At 35.3% G+C, this 14588-nt stretch overlaps 1 protein-coding gene across 5 annotated transcripts in view; it reads left to right on the forward strand.

Moving 5' to 3' along the window:
• Positions 1 to 14588, forward strand: part of ctnnd2a (catenin (cadherin-associated protein), delta 2a) — a 300110-nt gene that overhangs the window by 78141 nt on the left and 207381 nt on the right. The gene's annotated exons all lie outside the window — the stretch shown is intronic.

A 14588-nucleotide genomic window follows, 5' to 3' on the forward strand; every position in this document is an offset into this window, starting at 1 on the left:
TATTCCTTGATACACATACCCAATAAAAACACAACCAGTTTGGAGAATAAGGTATAAAGTAAATGATCACACATGATTAATTGAAGCATGGAGAAACTCTAGAGACATGTTTAGACCTGTCACAATAAACAATAAATTAATTAGCCTCATGATAAAAAGGGAGTAATGAGACAAATGTAAATAAGCTCACAGTACATGCTTGTTTGATTTCATTGAGTCTCTGGGCCATCAGTCTTGACTCACTTCTCCCGATATTGCCAAACTCAGAAAAATAGGACCCAGTATTCAAGGCAGAGAAACAATTAGATTTCTCACCACGTTCATCATAAACTGAACTGCATTGTACAGTTTCGGCATCTAAGGCAGGAACCTCTGCAGGAGGAGACAACAGGTTAGTGACAATGCCTATCTGGAGGTGGATGATAACGAACATGAGTCACTAACCTGGTCTTATAGTTCAATCCAAGTTCAGAGGGTGAGGTTGGATCAAGCCTGTCGGCTGTCAACGAGACACGGCCCTACATGACATAGCACCCAGAGAGTTCCAGACGCTGATGTCTCGGGGGTCAGAGGATAGGCAGGAGATCAGAACCGAGTAAGCGAAGGAAGGTTTGATAATCCAGAGGTCGAAGCCAAACCCGGTGATGATGATGCGCTCGGTAGTCAGAGCCAGGAGATCAGAGGTCCAAGTAGGTACCGAAGGGAAATTCATAACGAAGTGGGGAAACAGTTCCAGGTTTGGTTCACAGACAGGCAGAAATCTGGCCGGAGTCTGAAAACAGGTCAGGCAAACAGTTCATAATGGGGACAGGCAGGCTCAAAGGTCCAGAGGCAGAATCATGCAATCAGAAACAGTCAGGTACTCTAGAGAACTCTCACCAAATGCTTGTTAAATAGATGCTGAAGAAGGTGGATCAGATTAGCGGTAATGAGAACTGGTTGGAGATAGGCAGGTGAGTGAAATGGGTAATCAGACCAGACACCAACGCCAAGATCAAGACAGATATTCCTTCCGTGGTGTAGAAAGTGTAGCATGTCATTGATATGTAGCCAGCCAAAGAAATCCAAGCTTAGATATGGAAAGACAGAGATGGAATTGGTTTAAAAGCTGAGCCTGGCAGCTGCAGTGTGAGAAGACTTTGAATTTGAACCTAATTATTATATTATCATTTATCACAATAATTTTTGGAACAATATATCATCCAACAGAATTTGTTATCCTGACATCGCCTAATCTTTAATTCTCTTAGAGCCTCAGTGACCAGCATGGTTGCATTAACTTAAACCTATTGATCGATCAAAACAAGTGCTTGTAAGTTTTGTTAGAACCTATGAGGGTTTGGGGGGTCCTCTGCCACATTATGTGGTGGTGATACCCAACCCAGTCAGTAAAGGCTGTCTTGGAGGTCAGTGGACATGTTACTGGTTGAGTAACTGGATTTTATATCATGGAACAATTTTTGAAACCTTTTACAGAGTCACAGTTCTTAAATTTATAAATTAGCCACATTTCATTTCAGAGTCTGAGAAGAGAGGAGGAGAAGAAAGTGAGTGTCCCGCTTAAGGTCTCTTCACTAGCAAGTTTTAAAGAAGAGTGTTTATGCATGCAGTTTTTTTGGCAAGAATTTTGCTACTCGTCTGAGGAACCAAAAAGTGCGGTCCTCTGATCTCAAGAAATCTTTAAAAGGCTGCCACCACCTTCTTTAGTTAAAATATTAAACAGTCTCTCAAATATACATTATTTTTCCCTAAACTCTTTCAATCCTTTCTGTGATCTATCTTTATTTTGACATGTGGTTGAATGAGACATTTTAATTGAGTCAGCTTTTAAATTCGTATAAGAGGAATAGGAAATCCAAATACTCAGATTAGATAGAAAAACAAATTAAGAGTTTTCTTTCTTAGTGTATATTTAAACTGCATGTCAAAATGTGAAGATGGGGATTCTGAAGAGACTTTCCAGCTTCTAGTCTGTTAGTCTGGTTTTACACACAGTACTAACAGGGAATTAAAACCAACCTTTTACGACTGCCGTTTCTCTCCATCTGTAGAAAAGGTTAAATTAACAATTAAGTTACATAAAGTTTGTACCATATATATTTTATAGATACCTACTCTGTGTGCTGGGGGGTAAAAGTAAATATGAGGACACTCACACCTACATGTGCACATGCACACTCACACAAATTGACAAACTAAGAGGCACAGAGAGCTGCACTGCCATTTAAGCCGTGACATTTTCCAAATGACATTTTGTCTGTCGCTAAACCCACACTAACTGAGCATAAGCCTGGTTGTTCTGTCTTCCAAGTTCTTAAAAAAAATGGCTGAAACTTTAACATTAAATGTGTGACATTGTACATATCTCATAATTATAATCAGAATTGTCATTATCCATACATATAGCCATATACCTCAGCACATTTAGTCTAAGGCATCACTGGAGTGAAAGCAAAAATAAGAAATATTGCTAATGCGTAAGAACTAGAGAAATAATGTGTAGTAAATTGTGTTGAGTATACATGTCTGTCTGTCTGTCTGTCTGTGTGAGAGCTGCTCTCTCACACAATCCTCGTACTACTGGGCAGGATGGGTGGTTCCCTCATCTCAGGGTTGGGCACTCTACCAGAGGCCTCAAGCCATAAACCTTCTTCTCAGTATCTTACCTGTACCTAGAACTGTGCATTTCTGCACTGAGATCTCTGATGTTTCTCCGTGTATCTGTTGGAGCCATTAAATCTGCTCTAAAATATGCTTGATTTCATGAGAATGTTGCACATTAATCAGCTGTTGAGCCACTCTTGGATGCAATATCCTCCCCGCTCTGGAGCAGCAGGACGCTGCCTTCAGCCTCTATGAGAAATACATGTTGAGGTTTGAGCCTCGGTCTAGTGAGGTAAGCAGTGAGAAAGTAGAGCCCTGATTGGATAATACACAAAAATACATCACCTCCAGCGAGGCTGAACCTCTTAGAAGGTCTATAGAACCGGTGCTGGTTGTTAAGCTGACTGCTTGATGCTAATTGCCTGACAGTTTTGACTGACAGTGATCAGACAGCAAGGAGATTTTCCTCGTGAGTCTGGAGGGAGAAGCGATCGTTCATTCAAAGCAGTCATCTCGTGCTGAACTCTTGCAATGATTTCTGGAATTTATTATTTCAGAGCGCTTCACAACAGCTATTTTCACCTGTTCTAGTGATGGTTTTATGTGTTTAAACATTTGTCAATGCAAAACATGATGCTTGGATTTAATTAACACCATGGAGGCTCCCCTGGTTCAGAGAGCAGCAGCCACCATAGAAATATGTGGGCTATAGGTAGGGTACTCATGTGTTAAATGCAGAGAGTGAATTTCATTGCTATGTATTTGTGACGGTGTAATGACAATAAAAAGCTGGAACATTTTTTTTAACCTAATTATTGATTGTAATATTCAATTAGTAAATAATTGTGCAACTCTTAGGTGTTTTAAACAAGATCCAAACTTTTTGTAACTTTTGAATTTAGAAAATATTTATCGTTTTTTTTCTTTCAAAATTTCATTTTTACTATTTTTCTTGTATTTACTCCCATATTTTTTTTTATTCTTCCTAAGTTAGACCCAGCCTTAACCCTGTTAACGACCTCTCACAGCTACAGCACATCAGTGTAAATGCTCTCAGGTTTTCCATGTCATTAATCACTGGTCCTCAAGCTGCCAGGTTTCAGTCATTGCGTGCAGGCTGCTGTTTAGTTGTTCCCATGGTTCTACTGGATTTTTTGTTCCTCATAATTCTTCACTCCTTCTGGGGTGTTCAATGTTTTTTCAGCTGGTAATTAATTTTCCTTTGTTTCTTCAATAAATCACCTTAACAGTTATTCTGCCTGCACCCTGTCTACATTGGGACACTCTACTAACCCCAGTAATGAGCCTGTAATGACCCACTCAGAGAAACATGTGATAGCAATGTCAACTGCATATGTAAAACTTACTTATAACTTAAATATCAAATTGCATCTGATATATTTCTATGTGATATGATGAATATATATATATATATATATATATATATATATATATATATATATATATATATATATATATATATATATATATATATATATATATATATATATATATATATATGTATATATATATATGTATATATATATATGTGTATGTATATATATATATGTATATATATATATGTGTATATATATATATATATGTATATATATATATATATATATATATGTATATATATATATGTATATATATATATGTGTATATATATATATATATAGATATATATATATATATATATATATATATATATATATATATATATATATATATATATATATATGTATATGTATATGTATATATATATATATATATGTATGTCAAAATATTTAGGGGACTGCTTCATTTAGCTAATGGTTTAAAAGATAAGTTTTTATAATCATTGAGATGTGCTTACTTTATAAAGGGGCTACTTATCAAAGAAAATTCAATGTATTTTGTTATTGCTGACCTAAATTGGGTTGAGTATGCAACAGCTTTAGGAACTTTAAATATACCTGTGGAATACAAGGCCTTAATGTGTATGAAAGTTGCTCATTAGTAAATAAAATAAATTTACATGATAAGATTATGTAAATATGCTTATAATAGAATTTTTCTTTTAAAGTAGCTTATCTGTTAATATATCTGCTAATCATCAACCATAAAACCAGCCCTTCCTAACTGCATGCATAAGTTATTTGGAAATCTTAGACAAGTAACATTTTGGACAGTCTTTCAAAATAATGTGTACTTTTAAAAAAAGTGCTAACAGAAAGTGTTAAAGCAAATCACGTCAACATGTTGCAACAGTGTAGAAAATTCTCCTAAGCATTTAATTGTAGTTTATAAAAGTGAGCTTTTGGCATTTTAATCTCCTTTGATATGAAATGCTTCCAGTTCCTTTACTGAAAAACCAAAACGAAGGAAAAAAATGACACATATCTAGAGAAAAGGATTAATCAGGAAAGGCATGGCAAGTTTATTTTTATATTACAATTCATTACAAGTACAATTCAAAGTGCTATACATTAATTAACATTTCTTTTTCACTTCTCTTATTTTTTCCCACCTGATAAAACCAGTCCACATTTGCTTTATTCTATTGTATTTAGTCTGGTCTCTTTTCTGGTTGTTTTTCTTTTCGTTTTCTTCTGAAACAGACTAAATAACATGATATGGTCATAATAGAGGTTATGTTGAATGTGTCGGGGTTTGATAACATTGTAGCATACAAATTATAAGTTCTAAACTGCATGAATTTTGCCTGGTTCAAAGATAATAGACCAAAGCCTTTTCCTAAAATAAATAAAAAAGCAGAAACCAAAAAAAAAGAAAAAACTAAAATAAAAACGACAAAACAGTGCAATTGACAGTGTGGAGAAAAAAGATATTGCAGATGAAAAGAGAGTTGATTTCATTTTGCCCACAGAACTCTTAAATAATTTAATGTAGGAGAGATCTGTCAGAGTACTGCTGTGTTTATGTGTTGAATATTTATAACGCATATAAAACTGTTATACGCCAGCTGTTGGCGATCATACATCTCAGCTCTAGATAATGTTTTTTTTATTGAATTTAAAACCTTAATGCAGGTGCTTATTCTACACGACTTGTTTACCCACTATATTTTAAAAGATGCATTATAATCTACAGATTTTCCACAATAATCTACAAATCGGGTAACTAAAAACTACTTTTAAATGTCAAAGTCATTTTATCACGTAATAGAGCATATATTTGCTTAGAACTTCTGAAGATAGTTAAGCTATAAAATAACAACACACTTGGTCTATAGAACAGCTAAAATCTTCAGATTTTTTTTACCCCTTTAGTTTCTTAGACATAAAAAATTCTGTTTGCTTTAATAAAAGGAAGCTTTACTTTTGCTGTTTAACAAATAAGAAAAATACGATGTATTTACAGTAATTATTAAGGTTTCATATATATCCACAATCATTCTTTTCACATTTAGAACTTTGAATTTAATTTTTTTAGAGTAACATATACAGATAATTAATTTCAAGCAGTTTGATTCGAATATTTGTGTTAATCTTTCATAAAATCACTCTGGATGTGGTCTTTTAATATAAGGCAGTTTAAAATTACCTTGTTGATACATATATTGCATGCTTTGTAGTACCTCAGTTATGTCTATTGTAACTTTAGCAAACAAGTGGGTTCATCAAGTTGTCTGTTTTAACTTTAGCATCCAAGATTTCAAATTAATTTGTGAATCTTTATTCTACTGGGAAAAAAGAGAAAACAACAGGAAATTGTCTTTCACACATGCAGCCGATCTTTATGAGTCAAACCACGTGGAAATAAGCACTTAGCTAGATTTTATTTTTGTCCTCTTTGATGAGACATCACTGTACTAATTTTATGTTAATTCGTGCTATTATTTTACCAAGTAAATTTAATTTAGTCACACACTTTTATCCTTGTGTCTGATGTGGCTCAATTGTTCTGTTCTGCACAGTCAAAAGCACCTTTAATGTTATGGATCTTCCCTTTTGGGACTCTTGAATTTTCAGTTGTTATGTTTTGTTGATCTTTGGTTTATTTTCCATTATATTCAAGCAGGTTTAGTTACTCTTTGTTGCCCTCTTTTGCTTCTTTCCTTTCCCCTTGCCTTCCTTCTAGTTAGTTCCACTCACACCTGCTCCTTATTAAGCTCATTAGCCCATCCTTTGTTCTGTTCCTCTTATATACTCCACCTCTGCAGTCACTCTGTGCTGGTTCCTTGTTGTTGTTTGGTTTTCAGGTCTTTTGTATCTTGTATTTTTGTATTTTGCCTCAGTTCTGTCATTAAATCTACAAGATTCACCTCTGCCTCCTGATCTCTGCATTTGGGTCCTCAAAAGCCTCCACCCAATCTTGACATTTAAACAAATACGATTTTGATCTTGATTAAAAGCAGTTTAGGTTTTAGCCTTTCTACAGTTTTCTGGGAGTTTCCACATGAGTGGAGCATAGGAACTAAAAGCTGCTTCTCCATGTCAGGTTCTGGGTATGCAGAGTACACTTGACCTATAAGACCACAGCAGCACCATATTCAGTTTGAGTCCGATGTTAATGAGGGCATAGGGAGCAGCATTCTATTGTAGATAAACTGCACTCGAAAAAGAAATAGCTGCTCCAACTTAAACAAATTAGGAACAATTAAGGGGTAACAATTAATTAATTAGGGGGAGTGTGGCCTAGTGGTTAGGGCATTGCGCTTGGAATCCAGATGTTCTAAGTTCAAGCCCCACTCCAAGCGAACTGACACTCTGGGTCCCTGAGCAAGAACGTTAACCCCACACTGCTCCCTATGCGCCGCACATTGGCAGCCCACTTAAACCCAAAGAGATGGGTTAAATGCAGAGAGTGAATTTTGTTGCTCTGTACTTGTGACAGTGTAATGACAATAAAAAAAGCTAAAAAATTTATTAAGTTTAGAAGTTGAAGACTAATAAATTAAGTTGAGAAATGAATTCAATTACTTGTTAAAGTTCTAGATAGGGGCCAAAAGAAGCAGTGCTCCTGAAGAACTGGTTCTTGCCCTGGTATGGCACCTTTACTAAAGGTGTATTACTGAGATAATTTTTTATGTTGAAGTGTACTGCCACAGAAAATGATTGGTTCCTTGGATCTATTTATTTATCTGTCTTTACAGCTTTAGTTAAATAATGATTTAAAAGTGAAGATCTGTCTGTTGTATTGCTCTAGCCTGGCCAGATTGCCTTTATCAGCATGGTACTACCTTAGCGGTGAGGGCCTTTGGACCTGAAAGCATCATTCTGAGACATGCGAATACACTCTTTATCACAAAGAACCAATAAAATATTAACCTTTTAAATTACATAACAAAGAATGAATTATATCTGTTTATGTTACTCACATTTTTTTTAAGGTCCACATTTGTGTGACAATTTTTTCTATAACCTTTTTGCTGCTTTAAACACCAGAATTGTGGGAAAATAAAGGGTTCTATTCTATTATTTAAAGCTTCTATACGATCACCTAAGTGAAGGGTTTTAAACATGTAAATTATAAAAAAAAAGGTAAGCCCTCTTTGATCTTAAAACAGCAGTACACATGTTGTGTGCAGAAGTTTATTACAGCACAGAAAATATTAGATCCAGTTTGAATACTGTTGACTATGATGTATTAAACCTGAAATTTATATATTTGCCCAACATCACTCCCACTGTTTTCTGAATTGACTCATTCAATCAGTATGTGCTGCACTGTGTGGCACATTTGTGGCTTACATACAATAGGGCATGTAAAGCAGGGGATGAAGAAGATGCTATCACAGTGGGAATCGATGAGCACCATGTCTACATTATTCTGTATCATAATACTAGATGTATAAAATAGTGATGAATGAGGGTTTCAGCACTGCAAACACTTTACCTGGCATAGATTTGGTTGCAAGGAAAGCACAACAAAGATAGCTGCTGACTATATTGATTTTAAAATATGAATGTATGCTTTTTAGTGTTTAAATATTAAGACATACATATATCTACTCTAATGTTAGCATGTAAAAAATAAGTTGTTCCTTATTTTTTTTTATCATTCTATGTAACTTCTAGATATGGTCAGATAGTTTTAAGTGTGTATAATATTGAGTTTGCTGCTTTTATAGTAGTAAGTAAAATATAACAATAATGTAGAATATGTCTCCTATTTTACTAAGGTTATTGCTTCTGTGGATTGATTTAAACACGTGAAGAGAGATTGACTTCTATCTTTTGAAGATGTAGTGTGATTCTATTTCTCTCTTTTCACATTTGAATTTGTAGAACCTTAGAATTAAAGGAGTCAGTTTTTAGATTGTTTTCTCTGCAGCTTGTAACGGCACACCCTCCATGCTTGACTTGAAAACTACCTTCTCTTTTTTTGCACACGGTTGCACATTCAGTTAGAGTGGATCAGTTTTCCCTCCTCTGGGTATCATTTCATGTGGCATTCATCAGCAGTTGTCTTTGTCTCTGTTGGATTCCTTCATCTTTCTCCTCTTTCTTTCCTGTCCCCTAGCCTTCCTTTCCTGAAATCTTTTCCTGATAGGGTTTTACATGCTCATTAAAGTGACAGACAGGACATGCATAGGAGGGCAAGCAGAAACGATTCTCTGCTAAATTCTATACTGGTTATATAAGCTTCAGTTGTCTGTATTGAAAATGATGAAGCTGATCTTAATATCAAAGAATGTAAGATGCATGAGGCGAGTAACCTTCAGTTGTACTCCTCCTTTAGTTTGTCAGAGTTTTGCTTTCCCATATTTGATGGTCAGAGTTAAACAGGATTTTGGCAAGATAGTTTCACAGTGCATCTCTTCTGAGTGGAAGCTGAGGATCATGATTTTGCATATTCTCTGTTTACTGTTGATAGTGCAATTCCCTCTGTTTCCTAATGTTTCTTTCTTAGCAAGCAGCCAAGATACCAAACAAACTACTGTTTCTATGACCCTAAGGCTTGTTGTGGGAGCTTACTGGCTGTTGAAGAGAAATGACCTTATTCTGATAAAGGAAGTGAATTTCTGTAGGCTAACATACCTTTAGAGACTCTGCACACACACACACACACAAGAAACTCAAAAAGTATATATATATTTATTTTTGAGTTTTCAGTTATCTGTGTCATTCTCTTGTTGGTTATTGGTTTCTTTTCCATTTTGTGTTATATTTAAGTTGTGTTGCATTTTCTGGAGGCACTATCTGTTGCCCCTTGTGCTAGTCTTCTTTCCCTTAGCTCCCTTCTACGGTAGTTACTTCTATCCACACCTACTCCCTATTGGCTGATTAGCCCAGTCTTTGCTCTGTCTCCCATATATATTGTGTCTAATAACATTGCATTAAAGCATTAGGCAAAAAAGGAAATAAAGAGGAAAATCTTTTCAAATCCTCTTTAAATAAACCAGTAGATTACCATGAGTAACTTTCAACTTAAGTTATAATTATTTACTTGCTTAGTTTCTTATTTATTTACTACTTATCTTAAAATTGCACTATGTGAGCCCAAGAACACCTGACTAAGATAATTTACTTCTGGGAAGAGGAGTTATGTTTCTCATCAGAAATAATTCACTCCAAATTGCTTTATTATGCTTATAATATCCATGTAATAACTGATGAGCAACAAGAGAAATTCCTTAAATTTTGCTGGTGTCTAACCTCACAGGTTTTGTCTTAGTTATCCATACATCTGTGTCTTCCAGACTAACAACTTAATACCTTCATTTTCTGTCATTTTTTTTATCTATTTGTTAAGCTTTAAAAAAGAAATTGGAATATTAATAACAACAATATCAGGATTGTATATCTTAGGTAAAATATCCACCCACCCATGCCCACCTAAAGCCTCGAAAAGGCTGTGGCAAGTTACTTCCTATTCTTTAATGAGCTCAGTCTTTATTTTGAAATGCCATTTAATAAGACACGTGAATCGCATTTTGGAAACAAATGTAATTTAGGTTTATCAACCAAAGTTGATTTAAAACCTGCAAACATCACTGAAGCCAACCATGCCAGGGAATCCAGATCTGTGACCAGGGTTGAATCTGGTCCGACCGCCTTGTGTCGTTCCCAGAGTAAACTAAAGCAATGCTGGAATGCCAGGGAAATATTTAGTTTAGCATTGATACAAGCAAAAATGCAGGTATGTGTCCTGCATGGTCAGTCTTCGTAGCCTGTCATTACATGTCTATTAACATTTAATGTTTATAGTCGCTCCTCCTATCACATGGAACAGGTAGAGCGAAAGAAAGAATACTTAATTTGTTTGTATGGGGATAGAGTGCTGTGGACTTTAGCTGCGGTTCTGCAGCAATTGAATATATTGGTACTCCTGGTTAAACATGTCTTAAAACCTAAATATTGCATCTTTTGTTTTGTATAATTACAATTGCAGCTTATTTTTTTACTTTTTGTGTGGAGAAAAAAAAATATAATAAAACTGCAAAAAGTTTAGGGATGTAAAAATACAGCTGTGCAGTATGGTCCTGTGTAAAGTTTAGTCTTCCTTCTTTTAAATCTGGGAGCTGCCTCACAATCCCCAGTAGAGGTGGCCAGAATATTGGGTACAGAGGGAGAAAACCCCATAGAGAATAAAATGCTGCAAATAGTGTGCTGTCCATGTCACAAAAAATGAACCTACACCTGAAATGTAAATGTTTTACAACTGAACAAGCCTTTAGGTTTAAGGTTGAGTCCTGAGAGGATATTGGATGTCACTGGAAATGTGTTTTACGCTCACCCAAATTGTTTCTGATCTGTCCAACCATGCTGTGTTTTTGGGGCTCAGCGTTCTTTGTACTCTGCTTCTCTCCCCTTAGAGCTCAGGACTATCCCCATAGGTGATCTCTCAGAAGGTCTATCCTTGCATTAACTGTCTTGGTGCAAACGTCCTGAATTAAGTAAACAAGGGAGTAGTTTTATAATGTTAATTTTGATAAATTTTAACAACACGTTACAACCTGATAACAATGTCAGCGGCTGTATTCCCTTAGAAAACAGCGCTAAGTGATTGATGCTTTTAATACCATCTGACTACCTGGATGTTTGATTTTCTGAATGTGACTGGTTATCCATGAGTTCTTTTTATTTTCTAGGGTAAGTTATTTGCCTAAGAGAATAAGTCTGATGCATAGCACAAGAGCAATCGTTTTATCCTTTGGCCATACTGTGATAACTCATAACGATTCATGATCAGACTGTTCTCACTTGTTTTCAATATTTATTTTATTAAACACTAGCTCTTTTTACTCTTTTTATGTACACATTTGTACAGAGGGCCCAAACGGTTTTGTACCCTTGTAAAAACGTTTAGTATGTCAAGATTATTATGTTATTGTAAGATTAGAGATTATCCTCCAATAACAAAATAGTAAATTATTTCAAGGTTATTAACTAAGTCTTTAACAGTGATTCCTATAATTATTTAGGGCAGTGTAGTTGGATAGAGGAATGAATCTCAATCTGATACATAAACCTTCCCTATTGAAAAGAAACCGAAGTCTAAAGGAGACTGCCTATCATTGGGGATGAGGGTTTGGAGGTATTTTAACACATTCACAGTGGCAGTGACCTGAAGAGGATGAGATTTACTCTGAGCTCCTCAAGGAACTCGTAAGTTATTTATTCAACTTTGGATGACACTCTCAGGCCTCTCTGGAAAAGTATATGTCAAAATGTCTGACAAGGGAGTCTAGTCAGGTACCCAACCTTGGATTTAGGGGAGTTGTGTCATTCTGATCGCAGTCATAGAGCAATGTATTACAGTTTTGCTATCCTGACTGTCTCAAATGTTGCATCAGATTTTTCCAATTTATCTTAATTTAAATGCAAAGACTTAGACATGGCTTATATGTTCTTAGTGCCATATAAACATAAGTAATTAGTAAGTAATTTCCCTCTGGGATTATTAAAGTATTTATGATTCTGATAAAATGCAACACTTCTAGCAGAAATACTGGGATTATTTATTGCCAGGTTCACAAAATAAGTATTATTCACTAGCCATTTATCTTCATTTGCTATGATAAATGACTAGTGGGACATTTTCTTGTTTTAAGTCTTTAAAATTAATAAAGCTCTTGATGAAAGGTTATGTAAACCTGGACAGCTCTCCCCAATGCAGAACTTGCCCACTATGTTACAGATCTATTCCAGACATTTCTTTGTTGCTTTAAAAGCTAGTTAATAATTTTTATCACTGAGGCATAATAAATAATCAATTAGCATAATGGCACTCTGGGTTCAGGGATTTGCATTTTTACACTTTGAGGATTTAAATAATTTGTGACTGTCGCAAACCAGGTGACAAAGCAGCATGCTTTGAGAAGCACACCAGAGCTTTGAAGGAAGGAAGCTCTCTTTAAAACAAAGCTGTAATTCAGACATGAAGGTCCCAAGGGTGTAATAGAGCCCATTCAATCTCTCTGCGTACTTACTAAAAAAAAAAATGAAGTAAGGTTTGGAACTGCTTCTTCATTCACATGTTTGAGATTTATCTTGCTGTATTTAAAGCTGTGAAACTGATGCAACATTTCCTAAATAATAAACAAAGGAAAGCAAGGAGAAAGACAGAAGGACTTGTAATAAACCGTGTAACACCAGTCATCTCATGGGGTGAGATATTGTTTTTAATTAGTGTCTGTGTTATCTTACATCTCATAAGCAGTGAACCAATGAGCTTAAAACACCACTGCATAACACTAGTGCACAATGCTTATTGTTCTTGTAGGGGTTTTAATTGGGCACAAGCAATTGTGAATTTGATTTGAAAACAGAAAATAGGAGTGTGCATATTTATGAGTAAACTGCTGATGAAAGTACATGTACAAAAGGTTCAAGGGAAAAACAGAGAAGGAAATGGTAGGCATGGGGCTGTGTTGTGTTGGGGGGCATGTGTCTAGTTTGAAATATCAAGATAGTGAAGCAGGATCCCTTTAATCAGAGGTTCAAATGACTAAAATACAACAAAAAGCAATCTACTGTCTCTTACTCTCTCTCGATCCCTTTGCATTACATTTTTTTTTTACACATGTACCATTACTATCTAAAACATCTTTTGTGTGGTGCAGCTTCCTGCATTTTATCCACCTTCACACGGTTCTTAAGTTCACAAGTATATGCTTCATTTTACATATGCGCTTATGCATTTACAGAGGGTTATGGGTAAAAAGTGACCTTTTAGAAAGTCAATTCAATAAATAAATCCCTTGGTCAGCAAATGCTTCCTATTACAATCCACCCTCTAGAACGTCCCTGCTAGAATAGTAACACCATGCATTATTCTAACTCCTATGGCACAATAACTGCCCTTTGACTTCCCTTGAATTAATCCAGGTTGTAGGGTTTTATGCATCACAGCACAGAAACAATATATTTTGCTGTTTGTCAGTTTCTGAAATTATGTAGGTCAGAAAAAAGGCCCATCACATGTTACACAGTGTCTAATCTTGTTTGCAGAACACCCCAGGATATACGGATGCTTGTAGTGTCCTATTCAACAGAAACTAGCTATATGAATGATTTATTAACTTGTTGTGTTATCTTTAGCAGGACACTAATTTCATCACATAGTTTGGTTTTTAAATTATTGGCAGGATGTTTAAATTCAATATTCTTATGATTTTATCTGTTTTTTATATAACAGAGAAGAATATATTAACAAATAAGATGTGATCAGATGCAACTTCGCCAAACCAAATACATGCAAACAATGACTTACGAAAAAAACTTAGTTAGAAATTTAGAATATGGTAAATGGACTAAATTTATACGGCACTTCTCTAATCAAACCTGCCTCTCAGACAAATTAGCACTGCTCTTTATACTGGTAGGCAACTTGGTGCTAAGTGCCTTGCCTAGGGGCACACCAACCAATGGCAAGGGGGAGCTAATCAAACCCATGACATTTGGATTATAAAATGATTATTCTAATCATTCAGTCACCTGCTTTGTATATATTTGGTGTGATTTGATATTTGCATATTGCATATTAGTGTGAACCTCAGTATTCACGGCAAACTTTTTGTAACTTCACCTCAA

This window comes from Cyprinodon tularosa, unplaced genomic scaffold, assembly GCF_016077235.1.
Source record: "Cyprinodon tularosa strain WSP-4 unplaced genomic scaffold, ASM1607723v1 ctg23, whole genome shotgun sequence".
NCBI lineage: Eukaryota > Metazoa > Chordata > Actinopteri > Cyprinodontiformes > Cyprinodontidae > Cyprinodon > Cyprinodon tularosa.